Source organism: Thermobia domestica, chromosome 6 (assembly GCF_964235325.1).
Source record: "Thermobia domestica chromosome 6, izTheDome1.hap1.1, whole genome shotgun sequence".
Classification (NCBI taxonomy): domain Eukaryota; kingdom Metazoa; phylum Arthropoda; class Insecta; order Zygentoma; family Lepismatidae; genus Thermobia; species Thermobia domestica.
In genome coordinates this window covers 204989328-205015993 of record NC_137459.1, presented here as the reverse complement: position 1 = coordinate 205015993, position 26666 = coordinate 204989328, and positions in this window count along the sequence as shown.

Genomic DNA, 26666 nt, shown 5'->3' with positions numbered 1-26666 from the left:
GCAATTGTAATGATATGCTTCGTCCCATGAGTTGAAAACTCCGCATCATGTCACTAACTTAATAGCTTCATAATTTTCAACTTTTACATTTCTATATATATATAAAAAAAAAGAACATAGTGGTTTAAATAACAGCCAAGCTAATTTCTCAATTTCAGAAAGTTAAGTTTCAAAGTCCTTATCCTGCATGACTGTCTTTATCTGTGGACCAACAAATACTCATCCTTAAGTTCGGGGATTTCCCCTTAAGATCCGTGAAAGCAATACCTTATCTATCTAGTGAATTAACAAAAATCATCATCAACCCAAGCTTGATATGTAATGGTGGCAAAAATACATCTTGCACTGTTAAAAATACTTACTAAAAATGAGTAAAATTGACTCAAATTCGAGAACATTTCGTTCTCAGAATAGCTCAGAATAGAAGTGAGAAAGTGTGGGTGTTCAAAATATAAGAAAAATATGTACTCAAATTCGAGTAAATTTTATTCAGTTTTGAGTATAAATTCTCTTAAAAGCGAGATAAAATTGTCTTAAATGAAATGAGAACCTGCTATTTCTCAAAAATAACGAGAACATATCTTCTCAAAAGTGAGAAAGTTAACCGTAAAATGAGATGAATGCAGTCAACATTGACAAACTTTCTGTTTAAAAACTAGTAATGCTCTCCTCACGATTGAGAAAATGTATACTCATAAGTGAGCAGAAAAGTATTCGAAATGCTCAGATAACCGCAAAATTGAAAAACACATTTTCTCAAAAATTGAGAATATTTCCCCTCAAATTTAAGAAAAACTCTTCTCAAAAATGAAAAGATAGTCTTTTTTTTAAAAAAAAATGTGTAAAAATGTACTCAAAAATGAGATTTTATTAGTATTGAAAAATGAGAAAAAAATATTTATTCTACTGCCTTCCTGGCACATGGAAATTTCCCTGGAACTAGAAAAGTAGATTACTCTCACACTGCACCAGACAATTTATAGAAAGTACGCCTTCTACACATTAATATTGAAGTTAAACAATTTTCTTCTTAAAAGTTGGAAAATAGAAATCAGTTTTTGAAAAATATGAGTACTTCAAAAATTACCTCTATTTTCCAGCTTCAAAGATGAAAATGTCGAACATCAATATTAAGGTGTAGAAGGCGTATTTACTTTATTTTTTTTTAGTGCAGTGTGAAATTCATCTACCTTTGTAATTTCGGGGAATTTTCCCTGTGCCAGCAAGGCAGCAGAATAAATATTTACTTTCCTATTTTTGAATAATAATATAATCTAATTATATTAAAGTTCTTTTTTACGCAATTTTGAATCTGCAAGGTTACATTTTTATGCTGAGACCTGTTTGTTTCCATAAATAGCATAAATGAGAATTTTAATTCAATCAACACACAAGCTCCTTGTAACTTAAAGTTTCTATTATGTTGGATTACGCAGTTTTGAACAAGTGAATATGATGTGGTGGACAAATTTTATGTGCATTGGTTTTCTCGATGTATTCTCGTTTCCTCCTACTTTCTTCATTGCATAGCTTCACTAATTATCATTGCCTTTTCCTCTAGCCTTGAAACATAATTGTGCGCCGTTTCACTAAAAAACAATAAATGTATGTATATATATTTGTTTCATTTTGATTAAAATAATATATGTTTGTACATTGTATTTTTTATTTGTCAAACAATAAACTAAATCTATACATTATATACTTCACATACTCTCGAATATGTATGTACATTCTTTGGACAAATTACTATCTCTTATGCAGTATTCAGTTATAATTTTACTGTGACTTTGTAACAAATGTCTTTGATAATTAAATAATTTGCTAAATTCTTGACCACAATATTTATAACAATATACATAAGACAATGAGGATACATGAACCTTCCGAATATGCCTACAAAGCACTATGGCAGATGTAAATGTCTGTCAACAAACTGTACAAAACATTACTACTAAATAATTACAATGTTACATCTGACAAGATATCGTATACTACAGGAACAAAACTGCATACTCGTTACTGTGAAAATTAGTAGACTTGCAAGTTCGTGAAAAAAATTGAATTTGATTTCTTGAGTAACAGAAGACACTTGTGCTGTGATGTAAATTAAAAAAAAAAAAAACATTCGTTGGAAAACAGTGTGTGTCGATTGACAATGGACAATATAAACGGCTATGTTGGAGATCCTCCCAGAAGCTCTTCATTTTCTATAAATGTGTCTTCATCTTCATGGAAACAAATACATTATGTAATTGATGACCATAGACATAAAAATCAAATGAAAGACTTCTAAATCTCATTCTTGTATGACGATGTCTTCAATATTTGGTCTAGGAATTAATTCGTGCGGTTGGTACGCACACATTGAAGCTGTAGTACAAACACAAAATACATAAATACCTTAAGAAAAATATTGTCCATCGCTAGCCACCACTTTCGCCCATCTGTCAGGCAATGTACGGATTCCGTGGCGAAAGAAGTCCTCATCCTTGGAAGCGATCCAGTCAGAGACCCATGTTTCGATATCTTCTGAAGAAGTAAACCGCTGTCCAATCAAATCGTTGTTCATGCAATCGAACAAGTAGTAGTCCGAAGGAGCAACGTCTGGTGAATACGGCGGGTGGGGTAAAACTTCCCATCCGACATTTTCTAAATAGGTTTTGACCGGTTTTGCGACATGTGGGCGAGCGTTATCATGTTGAACAATAAGTTTTATCATGTCTGTTCTCCCATTCTGGTCGTGTTCTGGCCAGAGCTTGCTTCAAACGCATTAATTGTCGTCGATAACGTTCTCCATTCATAGTTTCACCCGGTTGCAGCAGCTCATAGTACACCACACCTTTCATATCCCACCATATGCACAGCATAACCTTTGCACAGTGAATATCTCGTTTTGGTTGTGATGGACCTGGTTCACCTGGTTTCACCCAGGCCTTTTTTTCGTTTAGGGTTCTCGTAATGGATCCACTTCTCATCACCCGTAATAATTCGATGCAGAAACCCCTTTCTACTCTGTCGTTGAAGCAGCAATTCGCAAATGGTTTTTCGTCTTTCAACGTCTCTGTCTTTCAATTCATGTGAAACCCAATGTGACATCTTTTGAATCATTCCCATGGCTTTCAAGCGTTTGGAGACTGTTGTTTGATCAACGCCTAATGCTGCTGCAAGTTGTTCCTGCGTTTGACACGAATCCTGCTCGAGCAATGCTGTCAATTCTTCGTCTTGAAATTTTTTTGGCTGTCCAGCTCGCTCTTGGTCTGCCAAGCCGAAATCACCACTTCTAAACCGTGCAAACCACTTCTGACACGTTCGCTCAGCTAGAGCATGGTCACCATACACTTGCACCAAAATACGATGACTTTCCGTCGCACTTTTCTGCATGTTAAAGTAATGCAGCAGGACACCCCGCAAAAACACTTTATCAGGCACAAATTGCGCCATGTTCACGTAAATACAAACTGGTGTTGTTGACGCTTTAATCCACTGCCCTATACTACGAACGATACGCGATGACAGGGGTTTGCAACACATGTGTGGATACATGGAACTGTGGGACGCTCCGTTCGTTGCGCCATCTCTTGTCCACCCGTACGAATTAATTCCTAGACCAAATAATATTAGTGTTGCTACGTTCTAATTCGAATTAGTATCAATAGAAATAATAAGATATAAGCTCTAGTAAAGACAGTAAAGAGAATCAATCAATATTTTTTCAATTAATATTGAAACCAGAAGTTGTAGTAGATCTACCACTTAGTGTTTAGCAGAGTAATTAGAGTGGAGATAGAATATATTCTACGGACACTTAATCGATTAAAAATATACAATGTGAGATTACTGGCCTTGCTCTATAGTGATCAACGTTAAAACCGGAAATGGTTTATTCATATCACTACAAGTAGGTGGATCACATCCATTAACGAACTCCTCCGAGATAATTATCTAACTATTGATTGCATAAAAGTTTTAAAATTATCTTTTGTTGAAGAGTTATCGTGCGGAGTAACGGACGTACTAAGCCAGAGGTGTTTACCCTCGCGAGGATGGCCCTCTCGGGCATCCTCACCCTCAAATTGTCTCGCACATAATGACGCGAGGGCGATGACAAGCTTCGATAGCGAGGACGAGGGTGAAGAAGGGCGAGGGCCAACTGCCACTGTCAGGGCGAGAGCGAGGACAAATTCCCAACACGAAGGCGAGAGCGATGGACATCTCTCTTCGCAAGAGTGAGGGTGAACGAGGGCCAGGGCCAATTCACTGTGAGGATGAGGGTGAGTGAGGTTGGGGTAAAATGAACGTCTATTACTAACATTACAATATTTTATATCCCACTTGCATGATCCTAATAAAAAATAAATGAAAAACTTAAGACCTGACTCGTCTGTGGCGATCTTTCGAATAATATTAGGGTTGTCACCTTCTGGAAGGATTAACATCAATTGGAAAAAAGATTATAAAAATAAGGAAATTGAAAGGTAACCAAAAACATTTCGACCTGTTTCATCCATGCAAGACAAGGAAAAAAATAAACCTGAAAATTAGTCATTTCTGCTTATGTGTGACGAAAAAAAAAGTAAGTGGCGTCTTTTAGGGGAGATTTCTGAATCAATGCTTGTTCTGTCACTCTTAATTCATTTGCTCAATGTCGAACAGTTTTAAAAAAGGCCATGAGTCACCAACATAAATAAAATCCTCTCATCAGTTTTCTTCACTGTTTCCCTTCCAGGAAAAATAAATAATCACACCACAAATCCAAGTTCTATAAAACTTCACTGTTATTCAATTTCTTCTTTTTTTTTAAGAAATTGATAAACGAATTAGTAGAATGATTTGAGAACAGTAGCGCAACTAAGAATGCATGCACCCCTCCACCGGCGAAAATGTCAAAAGGGCTCTTCCTATTTCCACGTTCATGGCACACGTAAAATTTATAGTAGAATTACTTTTCCATCTAGTCAGACACTACTTGCTTATATACAAAAATTGCACATTATTATTATTATTATTATTATTATTATTATTATTATTATTATTATTATTATTATTAAGCAATTACATGGGACTAAAAATGTTTCTTAAAATAAATAACTTCTAGGAATTAGGAATTAGATTTTTGGGCTGTCGGCATCTAAGGCCATGTTAGATCGTCACGTATGAATGATGACCTAACTCAGCGAGCCCACTATACCATAAAAGGAAAGGAAGAAAGGATTAGGAAAGGAAGAAAGCAGCATCCCGGCATTTGCCTGGTATGAATGAGGGAAACCCAAGAAAGACTTAACTCAAGATGGCTGGTCAGAAAAAGCTGTTACACTCTTTCGACCGAGTGTCCCCACCGGGAGTCGAACCTGGAACCGCTCTCATGAAAGGCAAGAGCAGAAATAATTTCTTCCTAACGTTCACATTACAACTAACACATGAAAACTCCTCAAAACTTGTGGAACTTGCTCACATATTTCTAAACCGGCGTTGTTTTTTTTTTTTTTGGGGGGGGAGAGTAATTCGCTGACTATTTTTCAATATCAACGTGGTGACATTCTTCGATTTCAATGCTCAGGATTGGCGAAGGGCTCAACCTTGCCATAACTTTTGGAGGGGAATGGGGTAACTGTCCTCCCAACTAAGCTTCCAGTTGTTTGATAGGATCCATTTGAGTTAAAACTTTCTTACTCTGTATGATGCAATATGAACAGGAACTTATAAATGAAGCTTGGAATAAGTTTACCACATAACAGAATAAAATCTTAAATGAAGCGAAAATGTGTTCTGAGCCTCATTCAGTAAAATGTGTCCTATTAGAGCCCCAGATAAAATATATATTTAGTATGGGTAAATGGGTGAAATATATTCTCATTTATTTAACTTGTAAAGCACCGTACTATTTCCAAAGGATTGCAAATAATTTAAGGTGTTTCTGCTGCCCCACTATCTGAACGAAATACATTACTTTAAGATGAAGCATAAATGTAATCTGGGTCTTACTTTAGTAAACCATCAACTGACGCACCTAGAAGTATCGAACACGTTTATTAAGGATTTCACTTCAAGATAGGGGGCACACTTCATATGTCATTATTATTCTAGGGGGCCTCAAAATTTACATATTTTAGGAGGTCTAATTATTCATGTTTGTTCTTGCAAGAAAAAAAATCCAAGTTACTGGGCTGAGCTCAATTTCATCTTCGACATTGTGCTAGGAATATAAATTTTGATGGCTTTTAATGTACTGAGTGATCGCTCAGGATTGGCTTCGTCACAGGCAAAATGAGATACAATTGCAAAGAAGTACACAAATCCAGAACACTACTAACACTGGCAGTTATCTACGACGAAATATTTGGCTAATTAATTGCAAGTTAAAATTTCACTAATTTTTTTCTTTACTACTCATCCGAAACTTGTAAGTTGTTGCCACAAAAGGCGATAAATTTTTCGAGTAGCATTTACTAAATCTATTATAGCTGGTTCCGTAATTTCTTTTTCATCTAAGGTACAGAGTACTCTTGGCTTGGCTTGGAGAATCTTGGGAATTGAGGAAAAGGTGTGCAGTAATATGAAACCAGCAAAGTGATTTTAACATCCAAACATTATACTCCGAAACTTAAATATCCCCCTTCACCGGGAGCCTGTTAGTTACGCCACTGTTTGGGAATATATATTCTTTATTGATAGAAAAGAAACTTAATGACTACATATACAAATGACGTTAGAACCATGCATTAGTATGCAAAACAAATTATATATAAAACCACCCTCTTATTAAGATATTTCCAAAACGTATAACGTGGAACGTAAATGTATTAACTCTGTAATTACGAAACCATGACTACAATTCAATGATAATGGACATATTCCTAATCAGGGAGCTATACAAAACAAATTATGTGTCTAACAAAACGCCTGATACGACATACATACCTGACATACTTGTAGCTCTGCAATGAAATATTCGTAGCTTCTGTAAGGTGCCGGCCTCCCCCTTACTATTTTAGATCCTTTCTTACGTGTGCTTACACCTTGTGGTAGTAGAAATGGAAGCAAATGTAGTGCGCAATTGATTTCTATAGAGAGAAAATATGACTAAGTCAGTTAATAATAATTTTTGGAATTAGCACATATTGCTATTGTCTACCAAAATATTTTTTGAAGTACAATGTAAAACACACAAAATTATTCAAAAAAAAATTCCATGGGTTGAAATAGGTTTTTACTCAAAGTGTGCTGCTTTCTAAAGCCCTAGATAGTTGTTATAAGCCTTAGCGCAATGATGGGGAAACATTTTGGGTTGCAAACCAAAGGGAAAAAAAAAAACTATAGGCGCGTCAACATAATTTATAAAAAAAACAACGGTCTTTGTATCAAATTCTTGTAAAACCAAGCTCTATTAATATTCGAAAGATCATGGAGGGGAATGTGATGAATGGTATTGCGAATGCATTTCTCAACATTTCTCATAATTTGGCTCGAAATATAATCCACTTATTCTCAGAAGTGAAGTTATATTCGTCAAGTAATGAATCACGTCGTGAGGTAGGTGGAAAATTTTAACGAGCTACGTCTAATCCACGGGCCATAGCTTGCCTATCACTGCTTTAGGACGTGAAGATAATAAGCCAAAGATGTGCATTTTTAAGTTCATGTACGTTTATTTAAAAAGTATTACGTGTTTCAAAATACTGATTCTCATTTTTACTTCTCAAAGTAGAGCATATAAAAGCTACTATTTGCTGCGACTGAATTATAACAATAAAACGCTGTTTGTGAAAAGACACTGCAAACAAAATAATGTAAAACAAAACAAAACAAAAAAATAGGTGCTTTGCCAGAAGTAGGGTTGTGTTGATGACAAATAGACTCTTGTGTACATATTTACACATGCCACCTGAGATATGATAAATATACACGAAAACTTCATCTTACTCATCAAGAACTTTCTCCAGCAAAACCTTAAAAAAAAAAAAAAAAAAAAAAAAAAAACATATCACTGACAAACAGATGACATTGAAAACAGAGTGATAAATTGATAGTGCTGATTCTCAAGAAGGCAACTAATTTTAGGTAGCTCTTTTCGATCTTGAAATACATTACGTTATGTCTTCCCCGCCAGTCTAGTAGCTAGCACTCACGCCTTTGGTGTAAAGGGTGCCGGCTTCGATTCCCGGTGGGAGAGCGTTGAAAGAATAGTTCGGTAGGATCCACTCTTCCATTTTAAGCTGCAGGTTCACATCTCACATAGTCTCGATGTTCAAATGAAAGGCTAAACGTTACTCAATCAATCAATCAACATTATGTTAGGGGGAGAAAGACCCACTAAGCGAATGTAAGAGTGAATTGCTAAAAAAACAGAGATAACACAAAGCTCTCTGTAGATCATTTTTATTTTGTTATTGAAGTAAAATGTTTCAAAACAGTACAAACTTCTCTTTACTGAATGACTATATACATTAGAACAGCAGACGACTGGCTGGCAGATTTATAGTTTAATGTTCCTTTTCAGTACTGAGGTGTGGTCCTACAGCTTAACTTGGAATGCGATCTCCGAGAACTCCCACCCGTAATTGAAGTCGAGTCTGTCACACCAAAGTCTCATATGCTAACCATAATCACGTAGGAGCATCTCAATGTGGAGTATATAGCCGTTACTAAGAAGGTATTCAATCTGTAAGATTAATGTTTAGTGATCGTGCTTCGAGAACAGCGATAGTGAAGAATGAAGAATGAATGGAAACACTGAGGAATGAAGTAAGAGGGAATCAGAGAATACAGAAAACTCCTCTGTAGGTGGTGATTGCTTATTAGAAAGATCAAATACGGAAAAATACACACCAGAGATGAGTGTTTTCAACTGAATCACTCCGGCTGTTTTTTTTTTTTTTTTTCTCTTTCTTTTTAAATAGTATTTACTAATCAACATAAATATGTCATTGTCAACGCTCTACTAAATAAAACTCCCTTCTAAAACACAAAGGATACGGATGAAATATTACGTTCACAACTACATGTATAATATACTTACTTTCTGCCGTAATTTCCTGTGTCAAAGCATGCTTCTGAAGGAAATCGTTAACTACATCTTCTGCACACTTTCTGCCACAGTTCCTTGCTTGCAGTAAAATGTGGTCAACTATGAGACCGAACTTCGAACACACAGAGTCGCCTGTCGCGCCGAACAAATTTTTGAATTCAGCATCGATCTGAAATATAAAGATTTAATTGTTATGCAAATATATTATATTAAGTAATATATTTTACCTTTTTGTAGTCATGAAGTTTCAAAGTAGTTCGTTGTCATAATGTTTTACTGCAATATTAGAAATGCATATGTGAAGTAGCAATTATACTCTTTTTCAGGCAAAGTAAACTATGATAAAACCAGGCAGATAGCTCTATGTTACTGGTTGTACGTACAACTAATAAGGCAGATATTATCGAAATTAGTATGATAAATTTCTTCCTAACAATGTTTTTATATTAATTAGGTATCTGATAAAATACTGAAATAACACTAAACTTTCGAGCTAAACGTGTAAACCTGTTCTTCAAAACCTCGAAATATTTTCAGTTTACTTCGTGTTCTTTAGTATTGCGTATTATATTAGTGACATTTCGGTAGCCCTTGCTACTTTCTCAGCTGCACGAGTAACTCACACGGAAAATATTACATCTCTCACGATGTCATCGTACAGTTTTGCATGTATGTTTTACTTGCAAATTACCCAACTCTAATGAGGAAAGTAGCAGGGGCTACCGAAACTGTTTGGAATAAAATACTCAATACTATAAAAGACAGAATAAAAGATAAATGCCAGAAGTATTTCGTTACTATTAAAAACCCTGCCAAATCATATCGTTGCATAACATTCAAAGTGAAACAAATGAAATGAAATTTTCAGTATTATGCCTTACATTTATACTCTGTATGCTACAGAAGTTGAAGTCTTGAAGGCCGAAGTCTCGAAACAATGAGGTCGTGTGTTTTGTAAAGTTGTATGTTAGAATGTGGTTATTTCTTAGTTTGAAGGGAAAGAAAATCAGAAGTTTATTGGTTTATTCCGAAGCCTAATTTCGTTTAATTGAAGTAATAACAATATATGATACTGTTTGAGAGAATTGGATTTTGGGGACTAGTCCTTTTCCATCCAGAGGCGTGTACAAGGAAATTGTAGGGGGGGGGGGGTAGAATAGTACATAGTATTCATAAGTATTGAATCTTGTCAAGGCAGATTTTTAATTGTAGATTCCATTAGAGAGAAAACGAAGTGGTAGTTGGATAAGAAAAAAGAAAGCTTCAGAAGCTCTATCCTTTACACAAAGTGCCTTTTTTTGATGTGTACTCAGGGGTAATAGCAAATATTTTGAGAGATGAATTTGTCAGTTGAGAAATGAAGGAAATGGCGGAATGAAGAAAGTGGGAGGAAATGGGATAACTCCGAGAAGACCCACGCTGTTTGTCCAGTAAAAAGCTCACTTGGCGGAAGCTGGGATCGAACGAAGGACACTATGCACCACCGCGGCCCTTGGTAAGACGGATTCAAAAGCACTGTACTGTCAGATTCATATCCTGACTGAAATGTACCAGTATGAAGACCCAGCATTGTACGGACATGATATTAACCAGGTTGAGCTGCACCAAGCCAAAGAATCTAACCAGACGGTAAAGGGAGACAGTGATGGGTGAGATATATGAATAGGTACAATGAAAGAATTGAAATAAAACTCGAAAAAAAAAACTAACCTGTGCAACTCGCTTCCCTTCACTTTTCAGGCTCCCACACTTCCCGATGAGTAACGAAACCAACACACTTGTTAACCAATAAGTAATTCAGCTGAATCAGCCACCAGACAGTGTTCGTAATTTGAGGGAAAGTTCCCTAATCTAGGGAAATTTCATAAGTAAATTTAGCAAAAAGGAAAAAAAAAGGAATTTTTCGATAAAACTTGAAAAATCCAGGGGAATTCTCTAGTTGACTGATTAACGAATATCAGTACTTAAATTTGTCTTTGTTTTTCAGAAATAAACCAATACAATTGCAATAGTTTGTGCGTGCTGAAAGTAGCATAATTTGCACCCATTGTTAGCTAGTGGGGTGCACGGTGGCTCAGTGGTGGAGAGCTTACCACAGGTGCATGGTTTCCTTGGTACGATTTTCAGCAAACAAGCATGTGATAAACAATATTGCGTTCGTGGATTTTCTCGAGGTACTCCCGTTTCCTCCCACTTTCTCATTTTTAAATCATCATTCACTTGCTTTAATGATGGTCTCCCTTAGCATAAAGGCATAATTATGGGACGTTAAACTGAAAGATTTCACTATATTTAATTTTGTTGGTTGAGTGTATGCTTTTGAAAAAAAAGTAAACGAAAAAAGTAGAAGCAAAAAAGCAAATGAATAAAACAAATGTGGTTGGTAGCAGGAGCGTCATTTCAAATTTTGCTTGTGGGAGGGATTTTTTTTTTTTTTGTTTTTCACTGACTTACTACTATTCTATTCATAAAAACTATATAAATCTCAATCTCAGGGGTACAATTGTCCCTCCCTGCTCCCTAAATGACGCCACTGCTGGTAGTTCCCTTAATATAACTAAACTAACCTTATTACGGAACTTCTGTCATAGGTATTGGATACTCAACAAACCACGGAAAATTTTATAAGAAAAGGGAAAAAGTTTCTGTCAGTCGAGGGATATTTTCTTAAAGAAACCTACGAACACTGCCACCAGGTTCGTCCTGCACTGACTCTGTTAGATAGCATTCCTGCTATTTAGTGGCCACAGGTTGATTTGTGTTCTGGGTTCACTCGAGCAGCCGGTTCTATCAAATAGATAACTTGTAGTAAAACTACGACGTGAAACATTTTTTTATGAAGGAATGAGAGTGTGAATATAAGTAATTACTGTCAGTGCACAACATATTGAAATGAATTTTGAGTGATAGTGAATGGATTGTAAGTGTAAGTGTGCTGTTCCACTTTCTTGTTTTTACGTATACTTCAATCGCTGAAGCGCCTGTTCCCCACGGACGCGCCCTTCGCTACTGCTCTGCCCCGGTGCTGCGCTCCTGCCCTGACTCAGTTAGATAGCATTCATGTTTTCATGGCCACCTAGCACAAGCTCGTTCGTGTTTTATGCCATACGCCCACACTGTATTTATATTGAGCCCTCCTGAAGTTAATCTGTATGTAGTACTGGAGCTTCTTATTTAGTCCATGCTCTACTAAAAAAAAAAAAAAAAAAAAAAGCTTGAGCAATGCCTGTGTTTTTTGCATTGTATCTTTTATGCAGCAGGTTCGGGAGCCCTATCTATATGACAACCGTAAAAGAATTGCAATTTTTTTTAAACTCATACTTCTGATGGTCCCTTTAAATTTTATCTATGCAAGTGAGCAGGCCGGTACGGTGGGATCCAACCGTATTATAGTTCATTTGCAAGCCTACCGTTAAAAATTTAGGGGGGCAGTAAAAATTTAGGAGAGTCCGACCCTCTAGACCCCCGTGGATAAGGGCCTGCAAGTGAGTTATTTTCCTGTCGCCCACCACAAATATTTTAGGGGACAATAAGAAGGAAATCATTAAAACAATTATATTGTTCCACCAGTTATTTCGCGTGGTGCGCCAAGAGTAAACCTGCACGTCCCAATTCACCTAAAACAGTACACAATTTACTGAATATATTGGAAAGTCGCCTACCACTAACACGACAAATTTGTCTAAGATATAGAATGCTCAGAAGCATAGAGCGAGGCTTCGAGACATTCCATCTGGGAATCAGGGCTTAGAAGCATTAATCATGATTTTCGAAGGAAAATAATGCATTGTCGTGTTTAAACGTCAATCGATTGCAATGATCGCATGCAAATAATGTTACATTCACACTTAAAACTACATATTAAATTCATGTTGCTAGCAGTACTTAACTGCGAAATCCTCTATGGTGACAGTAACTCCTCTACCTTTCTTTTTTCATAGATATTATTGATAAATAAACACATATGTTTTTGCATTTCGACCATGTTTCATTCTAACTTTCTCTATATCTATCCGCTAAGTAGTTCCTCCATCAGCCAGAATGAGAACATATAGTTCAGGATTATAAAGAACTTTGTGCTCTTATGTTAGCTCATTCGTACTTGTTTTCCGTAATATTGCACTTGCAAACTACCTTTTATATCTCATGATATTCAATGATATATGTCGGGGCCGCGGTGGCTCAGTGGTAGAGCGTTCACCTCTAGTGCTTGGGGTCCCGGGTTCGATCCCAGCCCCCGCCAAGTGAACCTTTGGTGGACAAACACCACGTGCGTGGGTTTTCTCGGGGTTCTCCCGTTTCCTCACACTTTATTCATTCCACCATTTCATTCATTACTCATCATCACCGTCTCCTTTAGCCTAACCGGCATAACCGTGGGACGTAAAACTCAAAGATTTCATTTCATTTCAATGATATATGTCATAAAACAATATTTTTAAAGAATGCATTATTACTCGTTTTTGAGTACCAGTCTCGGACTCAAATATGCAACTAAATTTCCTCATTCTCATTTTTTGAGTTATTTTCTCCTCAAAATTGAGACAAATTTACTCATTTTTTTTTATAATTAGTAAAATGTAATCGTTTTTGTATAATTCATTTTTAACAGTGTGAGAGTTCACAATTGGTTTACGAGATATGTTCCTGGTGCCAGGAATGAAATTTTGTCTTTGAGGCCCGTATTTAAGGACGTAGTGGTTTATTTTATCACGGCTGTACCACTCACATAAAAATACAACAATACTTGGGAATCCCTGTTACATTCTTGTGTGAAAATACCAATAACTTTCAAGTCCCGCCACACATGCCATTTGACTTTTTTATATTCAATGAAGTCCAATATTGCACTCGTAACTTCATACGTCTTTGTATGAGCCGCGTATGCTACAGAAGCAGATGGATTAACACTTCCAATATGGAGAAGCACTGCCTTCGCACTTAGTTTCGAGCTGTCAATAAGTGCCACTCGATGCCCAAGTAACATTTTCGTTGTCAACCGGTGTGCCAACCGTTGTCTATTTGTAGGCATCGTTGGCAAAGCCACTATCAAAATGCCAACGGCAAATTCGACAATCCATCAACCATCGATGTCAACAAGCGAAAACAAAACAGTGGTTCAACGTAGGTGCATCGTTGTTTCGGCAACGCAACGAAAGACGATGTGTGATTTTGTCACAATGTTGGCGTTTGGTAGGATAACGATCATTGGCCAACTGTTTTTTTTTTTTTTCACGTTGGTGTTTTGTTGGCATTCTATTGGCCCAACCACACCATAGTTGGTAGATTGTACGATAACGATCGTTGGCCAACTGTGATTTTCTCGTTGACATTTTGTTGGAATTTCGTTGGCCCAACTCCTCCACGATTTAAAGTACCGCCAATATCACCGTTGACCAACCAACTATGGTCGGTTGGCCCAACCATTTGCCAACCCAAAAAGGCTACTTGGGTGTGACTACGTTCATGTCCTAAAGACTGAAATAAACCATCTCCATCTTTGCAGTAAACAATGCATCCGGTTTCAACAAACTAGTCCTCACAATGACTTTGTCCTTTCATAAACCAACTTATTTGAGCATCTTGAGGTAAGAAATTACAACCTTGATGCCTGGAGCCCAACACTTTCGTTTTTTTCTTCTTTTCTTTCTTTTTAAAGGAAGATTTAAGTCTCGTATAAGAAGTTTAGGCTCTTCTTGTGTGATCAAGTAAGGTGACGTTGACTGGGATACAGATGGGTGAAAGTCTACACTTTCCCTGTTGCTTGGAACGTCTGAGGCATCATCTTCTGAATCAATAGTGTGATGTTCTGGAGCTTTAAGTACTGGAAAATTTTTACTGTGAGGAACTGGTCTAATAGCTGACTTTAAATTAGGGTACTGAATCTGATGTTTAGATGAAAAGTCCTTTACATCTGTCAAGCAAAAGCAACAGTCGGTACATGATCTATTTCTTCGCGCCAAATCATAGGAAGAGTAAATTTCATAGAACTACGTTTTCCTTGTAGCCAGTTTCTCAAATTCCTGGAATACATACCGCAGCATATGTGTGGGACACAAGACGTACCCCAGTCTCCATCCCTACAGCTACAGCTCCATCCCTAAGCCTTTTTAACTGAAGGTGTACATTTATTCAACATTTTCTTCAAACCCTGATGCACAGCACACACTACCACAAAAATACGCAACGCGGCAAGTCCGACCACTCCTAACGAAACATCATTCATAAAATAACAATATAATCGAATCACAAATTACACAAATGCTAGAACATATGGCAGCAGTTTTAGGCAAGACAAATAAATATGAGAAACTAGTACTTCTTATTATAACACAGAAAAAAGACTCGTATGCGGTAGGAGAAAATTGGGGGATAAGGAGAACCCCTCTTTAAACACCGTAATTATTGCTTCCGTAAAGAAGAAAAATTGTCGCTTGGATGATTCTTAAATGATAGTATATTTTAAGGTGTACCACAGATGCAACAATTTTTATCTTAAGCACATTTTTGCTCTCCCCGCTGGTTTACTGGGTAGCACGCGCGCCTTCGATGCATGGGATGTTGGATTCGATTCCCGGCAGGAGAACATTGTACGATAAGATGGTTAGGATTCCACCTTAAACTGTAGGACCACGTCTCATATAGCCCCGCTGCTGAAAAAGTACGTTACATTTCAATTACTAAATCAATCATTAATCATATTTCATAACCACCCGTAAAAATATGGTATTTCACAAAACAAAATTTCAAACTTTTCAATTTTTCACAAAATTGGTATGTGATACTTAAAAAGTATATACAGATTACATTTTCTCAAGCAAAAATGCATAAGAAAAACATATTTTCACGTAAAGGACAGATTTCGTGTTGCACAGTGTTATCTAGCTATATGCAAATGAGATCGATGATGTTTGTTATCTTATTATTAAAGAAAAGCTAACCGCTTGAAATGACTTTCTCAACATAGATAGCACTTGGCTCGAGCAGGGATTTTATCATGTTACTTTCATTAAGGGGAGAGGAAGATAATTCTACATACTTATACCAAAAGTAAAGTTCCTCGCGAGCCCATCGCATTAAGGAGGCAAAACTTAGTATATGAACACCTTATTGAACGTGAATGGATATATTTAGCGTTTGAGAAACCTGCTCTTCTAATGGGGAAAAGCGGAAGAGAGAGCAATTTTTATAACATATTTCTCCATATATCAACGTTGTCTGTCTTAATATTACAGTAAACTTTAAAATGTTTAGAATTAAAAATGAAATGAAATCTTTAAGTTTTACGTCCCACGGTTATGCCGGTTAGGCTAAAGGAGACGGTGATAATGAGAGATGAGTGAAATGGTGGAATGAAGAAAGTGGGAGGAAACGGGAGAACCCCGAGAAAACCCACGAGCACGGTGTTTGATGTTTAGAATTAAGTTTTCAGCATAGTTAGCACTTTGCTTGAGCTGGGAACTTATAGTTTCTTTTCTATTCAAGTAAGCTGATTGAGGGAAGGAAAGAGGGTGAAGTGTGTCTTCAAAAATTTTCCATAAACTCATTCTTCCCCCGTGATAAAAGGGCATTTCAGCTAGACAAATGCCTTCACTAAACTGATATCAATGACATCGAATGACAAGGGACATAAATTTTTCGATTACATCCCACAAAACTACATAGAGGATGATTGCAAGTAAATAGATTCCTTTTGAATTTAATCTATAGTAGCACATACTTGAATAACTCATAATATTGCAAAAACTGTTGTCCTAGTATGAACATAATAATAATGGACGTGGTGATACGGCATTTTCTTTCATTTCAACTTAATTATAGTGAAATTTTCTTCCGTTTTCACGCAAGACGCAGATTGAAATGCAGTTTTTAATAGATGTAAAAAAATTACAAACCAAAACTACAAATATTCCTTTGCTCTAGTGTTATAAATGTTCTAGTGTTTTATATAAATTGTCAATAATTTTGTGCATCAACCAAACTTCTTCTTCTTTTTTACTTTAGCTATCCACCTCTCATATAGGCGCCTATATCGTCCGCGCTGCGTCGGTCAACAAATGTACCATAACCTTTTTGTAGACATTATAGTAATCAATTTTACTTACCTGCTCCTGACGTTCATGGGGTGATTTTTGTTTTCCTAGAGATAAAAAAAATGAAAACTGCCATGAAAATGTCGTTTAAGCAATATTTCGGTGCAAAATTTCACACAATTTTCCAAATTCTGTTGTAGCAACGTCGCGGTGGAAATTTGCGCAATTTCAGCACTTCCTGCTCCTCGTTAATAAGTGATAGATTACAGAGATTATCAACGATCTAATCCTTAGAAAAAATGCGCAATGTCGTTGCACCGTGAGAGATGTCAATGTTACAGGGGTTTCTAGTACACGTAAATCAATAGGAGATTTTCTGGTTAATAAGAAAAGTGTCCAAGTTGAAGAGTTTCACTGAATATACAGGGTGGCCCATTTTAATATTACCACGGAAATATCTCGAAAACGGTTGAACATAAATGAACTGAACAAAAACTCAAACATAAAATACCATGGAGCAAATCGAACGGTGATGTCGCGGTGCCTCCCAGGGCAGCTCTAGTTGCCATTGAAATGTATACACGATACTATGTGACCAGGGTTGTAGACAATATTACAGCAGAAGAAATTGAACAATTTCTTTTATATGACATTATTCTAAAATATGGAGCTTTTTCATACCTGTATTTGGACAGACACCCTGTAATAACGCTAAGAGGCTGCAAAACCTAGCGAAGTTCTATAACTTTCAATTTAAATTTTGGCCAGCGTATGATCACAAAAATCTGGGTGTAGTGAAAGCATTCCACAGAATCATACAGAGCACTCTTATATTTTTTTTGTGCAGGAAAATCAGAATCATTGGGCAAAACTAATTCCGTACATAACATTCGCAATTAATGCATTCGTGCAAGCTGGAACTAAATATTCAAGTTTTCTTCTTATGCACGGATATGAACCTAGAACCATCTCTGATATACCATTAGCATCAACTCCGACGTTATGCGTCGACAAAGAACTTCTGAATAAGATACGTGGGATCGACAGGATAATTTAATCGCAAGTTATAACAAACATAAAATATATTTCGACCGTAAACATCAACAAACTAATTTTGATAGGGGCCAGAAAGTACTTGAATTTTTCCCCAATCGGCAAATTGGAATACTAAAATCCATCTCAGCTAGATTCGTAGGATCTTTAGAAATCATCGAAAGAATTAATCCAAATATTTATAAGATCACATTTTCAGACTCATATCCTCAAACAATACAGGAGATTTCAGTTCACAGAATTAAGCCATATTATGAAGATAAAGAGAACGTAGAGCAAGAATAAATAACTTATTTTTACTTTTTACACGAGCGAATACTTTTAATTAAAAAAATAATGAAAATGTATATAATAGCCAGGGCAGAGCGCAAGATATACGATATGATCTGGGATATCTAATATTTTGCATATTCTTCTTCTTTCAATTGGCAGTATGAAAAGAAGGAGAATAAGAGGAGGACATAAACAGATCTAAATTATTTAACTCAATTGACAAAGAACATTGAATAGCATAAAACATTTTAATCATTCTCACCTTCTCACTTTAGAAAAATAAAACACTCACCACTAGGAAGAAGAAAATACGAAGACAACACTTCAGACAGATAAAAAACACTTTACATAGCGATACAAACATTTCCCCTTGGTTTTATAAAAAAGATGATTCACTATTCTGCAACTGAATGAAAGAATGCTGAGATCTGCATTTCCGCATTTAAAAAACAACTGATCTTTTCAAGGACAACTAACCTATAATTTTACAATTCCTTGATATTTTATTATTTTTCCACTGTGAACTAGATAGTGTGACTGACATCATGCAACATAAATATTATACAGGATGTTCAAAAATCAGGACCATTCTTACATTATACAGGATGACAAAGAATTCTGGACCATCATTGTCATCATCATTAGCATTTAAAATTGGATAATTTTATTGAAATACATATTTTTAACGCAAATATTTTACAAATTTTACACAGGGTGACCAAGAAATCAAGCCGTTCGCATAACGAAATTTCCAATATTTATTATGTTTATATCCCTGTGTTAATAGCAATTCGTCAGTACTTGTTACTCTTTTTATTATATATATATATCCATCTTCGCTCAATACCAAAAAATATCCAAGAGACCTTGCTTAGAAATATATCCTCCAATTCCAATGGGCACATTTAATACAATTCATACAGCTAAAGAGCGACCGAGTCTATATACTCCAAAACCCCTCACTATAAGTAAATTAATATATATATATATATATATATATATATATATATATATATATATATATATATATATATATATATATATATATATTAAAGCTAAAATAGCCCTACCTCGAGGGAAATGAAGTGACACATAGTATGCACCGATTTTGCTTGTAATTAGGGACTAACTGTATAGTGCTTTATTCCACTACCTTCTAATGCTCCCAAAAGTGTTTTTTTTTTTTAGTGTTGCCAGTGTTGATAATGTTTTCAGTGATTTTTGTGTGATTCCTGAGTGTTGCCACTTTCATATAAAGAAAAATAACCCTTCGTCGCAAACTACTCAGAATGACTGTTAAACGTCACATCCTATCATGTGTTACTCTTTGTGGTTTAGGTCTTTTTATGAGTTATGACGGTCAAATCCAAACCTTCGCGGTCTGTAGCTATCAGGAACATTTTGTACAGGATTGTCCTAAGAAAAAAGATACACTTTTACCCAGGTCTAATTCTGTTTTTCCAGGTGTCTGCATGCCGTGCAACCTTCCAGTTCAAACATCAGCTCCCGATCCCGGCTGTTACAGTGCATTTCCTGTTCTGCAAAAATATACCCACGTACCTGCATCTTCCCATATTTTGGTACTTCAAAGTGCTATATCTAGCGTTCCCGACATTTGTCCCTTCCACCCCTCTATTGATGACAGATCACATAGTATGGGAGTGACACATAATCCCGATGCTGACGAGACAGGTATTCTGTCTCCAGTTAATGAGAAATACCAGCCATTTCAACTCAACTCATAGGTAGGTGATAGTTACATAACTTAGGGGCATGGTGCTACCCCTTCAAGCGTTCCTCTCGAACTTGGTTCTGTTGACACCACTGGTTTGCAAGATCCTACTAGTGATACCATCAGTGATTCCGACCTAAAATTCTGAAGATAACCGAAGTGCTGAAATAACAAGTGGTAATAACGTCCAAAAAACACGAGCATCTACAAAGAAGCTGAAATATGTTGTTCAATCAGACGGCCAATAGTGCTTTACCCACATTTGAGTTGAGTTGATTTCGAGTTTAACGTCCTGTTCAGCAGAGAGGCTATATGAGACGTGGACCTACTGATTAACATTGAATCCGAACCACTTGAGCTCCCGCCGGGAATTTACCCACATTTGGTATCAATAATTAATATTGTTTATATATTTATTTATTGTTTATCCTCTATTCGTATTTGTTCTTGCATTGCTTTGCATTCATGTATCTACTTTATATATTTTGTAATGTTTAGTTACAGTGAATTTTGCCACAGTGAATTTAAATCGTCTTACTTCTCCTGTCAGATTGCATGCGCTACAAGATTTTATATATCAGGAAGAAATTTATAATCTATTTGCTCAAGAGGTGGCAGTACCCGATTTTCTAGACATTTCTAATCATTAACGTGTTTCACGCTCACTGAAAATGGTTTATGAACTGCTATTATATATCGCAGTGATACAGACTTTCAAGAGGTTCTCCAAATGCCTACTGAACGTATCAGCTCAGAAACACTGCAAAATATCTGCCCGTGCACAGCCTATGGTCCGTCCGGTTCGAATCATGCACGGGAGCGCAATATCTTCTTTAATACTGAGCTTGCTCAAGCATTGCATAATGGTTCCTCTCCTTGTATAATAGCAGGAGACTTTACTGCTGACTCGGCACCAATAGATCTAATTCCAAATTATATATACTTTCTCAACCAGTCTGTCCAATTTAATTGCTACCTATGATCTAGTCGACGTGTGGCGACACTTATTTCCAAATCTGTCTAGCCATACTTTCTCTGAAGGGACGAGTTACTCAAGATTTAATAAATCCTACATCATACGGATTCTTATATATATCAGGTTAAACACATGGCTATGGTCCCAGTCAGTTTTAGTGAAAATTATGCTGTACTCACGACCATTAAACTTCCTGCCCAAAAATATATCTAACGTAATCCGTTGTGGTACTTTAATACGTCAATTTTACGTGTCCCCGAATATAAAGTTCTGATATATTCTTAGTGGGAAGGCCTTCTTCGTATGAATCAACGCTACAACGGTTCACTTAGGCAATTTTGGGAAAACCATCTTAAATAAACGCTTTGCTCTGTGACCAAACAATATTGTTGGACTCGAAACGCCTATGATCATCTGCAATATCAGTACTATACAGGTCTATTGAGGGATAGAACGACAACGCGGTGGTCAGGTACGACCTCAAATTCAGAAGATCAAAGCTCATTTATTAACGATGCATAAACGACGTATTCAAGGTTTTATGATTCGTGGCAAAGCACGTCAATATGATGACAATGAACAGGTTAGTATCCTCCAAATACGCGAGGAGCGTACACAGGGCAGACAAAAATTAATCTACAAAATTAAGAATGAAGATGGCTGTGTGTATGAGGGAGTAAATGCCATGACTTGTTTTTTAACCATTTTAAACAATTATGTGCTCCACCCACTACTTGCTGTGCTGATTTTTCTATACTAGAGTATATTCCATCTGCTTTAACGAATAATGATCGAGAATGTCTATCGGGTAGGTTCACAATAGACGAGGTCAAACAGTCGATACGATTAGGCAAACTCGGAAAATCCACAGATATTAATTCTCTACCACTGGAATTTTATGACATTTATGGATATTTTAGCTCCTTTCTCACCGACCCTTTTAATGAATACCGCACACATCTTGTTCTAGGCCAGTCTCTTAGAACGGATGTTACTTTTTTTTTAGTCCCCGAACATTCATCAGCAGCCAGTGTAACGAATTTTAGGCCAATAAGTATCTTTTGCACGGACCTAAAACTATTAACTATTTGTCTTACAATCAGATTGAAAACATACCTTGAGAAGCTGTTAAGTCTTGTTAATACGGTCTTATTGGCACCAATACGACACAATAATCCTATTTATAAGGCCTTATCAACTCCCAGGTATTTTCTTTTGTCATCATTCTGCCGATCCTTCTTCGATAGCAATTTTATCCACGGATTATTCCAAGGCCTTTGATAGAATTAATCACAATTATCTCTTCCAAGTTTTAGCTAGATATGGATTTGGTGATCCTTTTGTTTCTCTTATCAAAGGAGTATATTGGAAACGAATTACAAGATTAAAGCTAAATGGAGGTTTAAGTGATCCCTTCTCTGTTTATAATGGTATTCTACAAGGGGACATAACGTCTAGTAATTTATTCAGTTTATCTTTAGCACCTCTTGTATATGCGGCACACTGCCTACTCCCTGATGTTTCTGTGTATAACAACAGTCTAGCGGTGAAATCTTACATTGATAATACCCACTACATGTTACGCACTGAATCAGATCTGGCATGTATACATCACTTACTAACCCTATGTAAACGCCTCACGCCTCTGGATCACAACTTAATGATACAAAAATAAAAATATTATGTATACACGCATAATATTAGTCTCTGTATAGTAGTACGTTTGAAACTGTTACATCCATCAAAATATTTGTATTGTACGGAATCCTACTTTGCAACAGACCATCACGAAAACATATGATGTCATAGCCTCTAAAATACGAAGTATTTTAATATCACATAAATCACCAATCTTGGTCTTTTAACTAGAAATATGTTTCTTAAAACTGCTGTGTTTAGCTTATTATGGCATTGTGCCCAGATTTTCTCGTTACCCAATCTTATCTATTAGTCTTTAAAGAGACAGACCTTGTTTTTGTTTTCATGGCATAACAAAACATTACGAGTCTTTCAAACACAACTATATTTGCCTGCATCAAAAGGAGGAATAGAATTTATGCATATTGGAATTCAGTCACGTGCTTCGCTTGTACACGGAAGCTGCCACATGGTGTGTTACTATCCCGACTCTATCACTGCTACGGTTTTCAATGTCTGGTTTCATTGTCTTGACCTTGTGCTTCCGATTTCGATCTTTCCTTGGGCGATTTAATTCCCTCACAGTAGCTCGAAAGTAGGTATGTTAAAGAACTTTACGGGTACTATTTGAACAAGTGCTTACCTGTTCTGTCACACATAATGATTAACATGCCATACGAAAACTGGAATAATATTTGGAAAAGTATAACTGAAAAGTTTTTAACTCACAAACAGAAAACAATATGGTATTTTATTGTTAATAATGTATATGAAACGTCTCATTGGTTATTTAATCTAGGAATTACATCTACAAATGGGTCGTCATTGTAATCAGATAGACACTCTTGAAAATAGATTCTATAGCTGTTTACACATACCATCCATTTGGAAGAGTTTTAGCACTATACTTAGTAGAATATGTCGTCTCTCACCTAATGATTTTAATGCACATAATGCAATATTATTTCCAGATTTTCATTACTTTCCTTGCTACACACATAATGCTGTGATCTGGTTTATTGTACAATTTATCGTGTTTATTCTTGTAACAGGACGACCATTGTGTGTTCAAATGTATGAAATGCATTTTACATATCAGGCTAACAAGCTCTCTTTTGCATGTGAACAAAAGTTTTTTCTGCCAACTACTTATCTGCAATAGCCCTCACATCTTATGATAACGTGACAAACAAACAAAAATGAACTGACCAAGTGACCTGATTACTGTTTTCAAATTTCTGTGAGGCTGTGAATTGTAAATATCCTTGTGACTTCTATATGTTTCAACGTAAATCATGTTATTTAAAAAATGTAGTGTAACAAGCGTTAGTTTCTCATTCTGGTGGTGTTGGGTTGGATTTCCTTTGGGCAATAAGTGGAAATTTTTATTATTTGTAATATTGATACCTAGAATGTAAGATAGCATGGAAAACATTCAATTTCTCTCAGTCTTACTGTTGAGACAACTTTCTACAATGCACTCGCAATAGAAAAGTGAACTACGAAAGAAGACATCAGCCGAATTAACCTTGATTCGTACTGTCTAGGAATGTAACGTGTTTAGCGAACAATTTATGAATACGTGAGGCATATCGTTAGAATGGGTCAAACATACGAATGGTTAAACACAAACGTTTCCCAGCAAATGCTTATAACTTTCTACTACGAATACCTATTCTACTGCTACTACTGTTAGAATAATTAACGTTTAACCCACAAACGCCCAAGACCAGTTTTATTCGTTAGCAACTGCATTGAACAATACCGTGTTACATCGAAAACCTGAGAAGAAACTGAACGAAATTCGTACAAGAGAACGGGTAGTGTGACTGAAGTGGAACAACGGGCTTTTGGCTAAATGAATGATATAGCCCATGTAACGTATTGAAAAATAAAGTGGGTCACTGGTGGCAAAAGGGGCGTTTGCGGGTTAAAGCAATTCACATTTCAGATTCGTTCTATATCAACAAAATGACTTGAAATTCAATCAAAAACTTCGTAAAATATAAAATATGTAGCCAAGTCTCGACTATCCAATAATAATAATAATAATAATAATAATAATAATAATAATAAAGGAATGACGTAATTGCAATATCAATTACGTAAACAATACCCTCTAATAAAGAAAATAACAATTGCCACAATGGGATTCGAGCCAGGGTCTGTGCCATACAAGTTTTATGGATTACCACCCCGCTAATAACTCCTCATACAAAGATAAGAAAATAAAGCAGTAGTTCCGGAAGAGGAAAATAGAACTTTATATTTCTACAGGTGCTAATACAATTCAAAGAATGCGTAAATAATGTCTGCCGTGTTTTTTTTTTTCTTTGGAAATTAGAAGTTACGTTAGGAAGAATAGTAGTAATCTAAATCGGGACAATCGTTATAAACAATGATATATCCTTAACTTGAAGAACGTTTTGTGTTACTTTCCTCAGTGACGAAGGTCTGTATAAGTTGCTTTAAAGGGGGCAGATTACTAAATAGTTTTGAAAAACTAATAATTTTTGTTTTGCCCGTTTCTTAGTAAGTAGAAATAGGTACCCCTTCGGGATCCTATGGTACAATTTGTACCATATGCACTTTTCATGGTAAATTGCGTTATTTCTCTTCTATTTGAGCTTTTTCGTCCGTTTTTTTTTCCAAGTCCAGAGGCCTTGCAGAAGACATTACGTATGGTTTCAGACCGTCCTGCGTCCAGACATAGGAGGTGATGACGTCATAAGTCAAAAATTTATTTTCTCATTTTCTAAGCGTATGTTCAATATTTTTTAGCGGGCTTATTTTTCTACGTAGAAGATTGAAATTTTGCACAAACATTCAGTCCACGGAGTAGTATGTACCAGATTTTTTGTTCCGATGTCAGTGCTAAAACGGGGGGGGAACCAGAGGGGCAAAGGGGTAAAAATAGGGATTTTTTCACCCCAAAAATCCCGTTTTTCGTCATTTTCCCGCCTTACATACATGATAGGACCAGGCGAGTCATACCGTCATAAAGGCAGTTCCATTCTGAAGAGAACGACGGTCGAATTATTATCCTAGGGTAATTAGGGATGTCTCAGGGAATTTTTATCCAAATATACTTCTGTATAGGGTAAAAGTGGAGCATGGTAGGGAAATTTTTTCTGGCGGGCCTATTTTTTCACGTAGAAGATTGAAATTTTGCACAAACATTCAGTCCACCGAGTAGTATTTACCAGATTTTTTTGTTCCGATGTCAGTACTAAAACAGGGGGGAACCAGATGGGCAAAGGGGTAAAAATAGGGATTTTTTTACCCCAAAATCCCGTTTTTCGTCATTTTCCCGCCTTACATACATGATAGGACCACGTGAGTCATACCGTCTGAAAGGCAGTTCCATTCTGAAGAGAACGACGGTCGAATTATTATTCTAGGGTAATTGAGGCCGTCTCAGTGAACTTTTATCCAAATATACTTCTGTATAGGGTAAAAGTGGGGCATGGTAGGGAAATTTTTTTCTGGCGGGCCTATTTTTTCACGTAGAAGATTGAAGTTTTGCACAAACATTCAGTCCACCGAGTAGTATTTACCAGAAGTTTTTTCGATTTCTGCGTAAAAACAGGGGGGTCCAGAGGGGCAAAAGTTGATAAAAGGGAAAATTTGCCCCAAAAAATCCCTTTTTCAGGAATTTCCCGCCTTAGATACATAATGGAGACATGTGAATAGTACCGCCTGAAAGACAGTTCTATTCTGAAGAGAATGATTGGCGGATTATAGTCCTAGGGTAATTAGGGATGTCTCAGGAATTTTTCCCTGAGATCATAGTGTTTTATCTTACTTTGGGGCATTGTGGGAATTTTTCATAAAAATTCTCCCGCCCTTACTGTTCAAGATAGAAACTTGAAATTTGGCACACACATTCAGTATACCAAGTACTATTTATCAGATATCTTTTTATGGCTACGA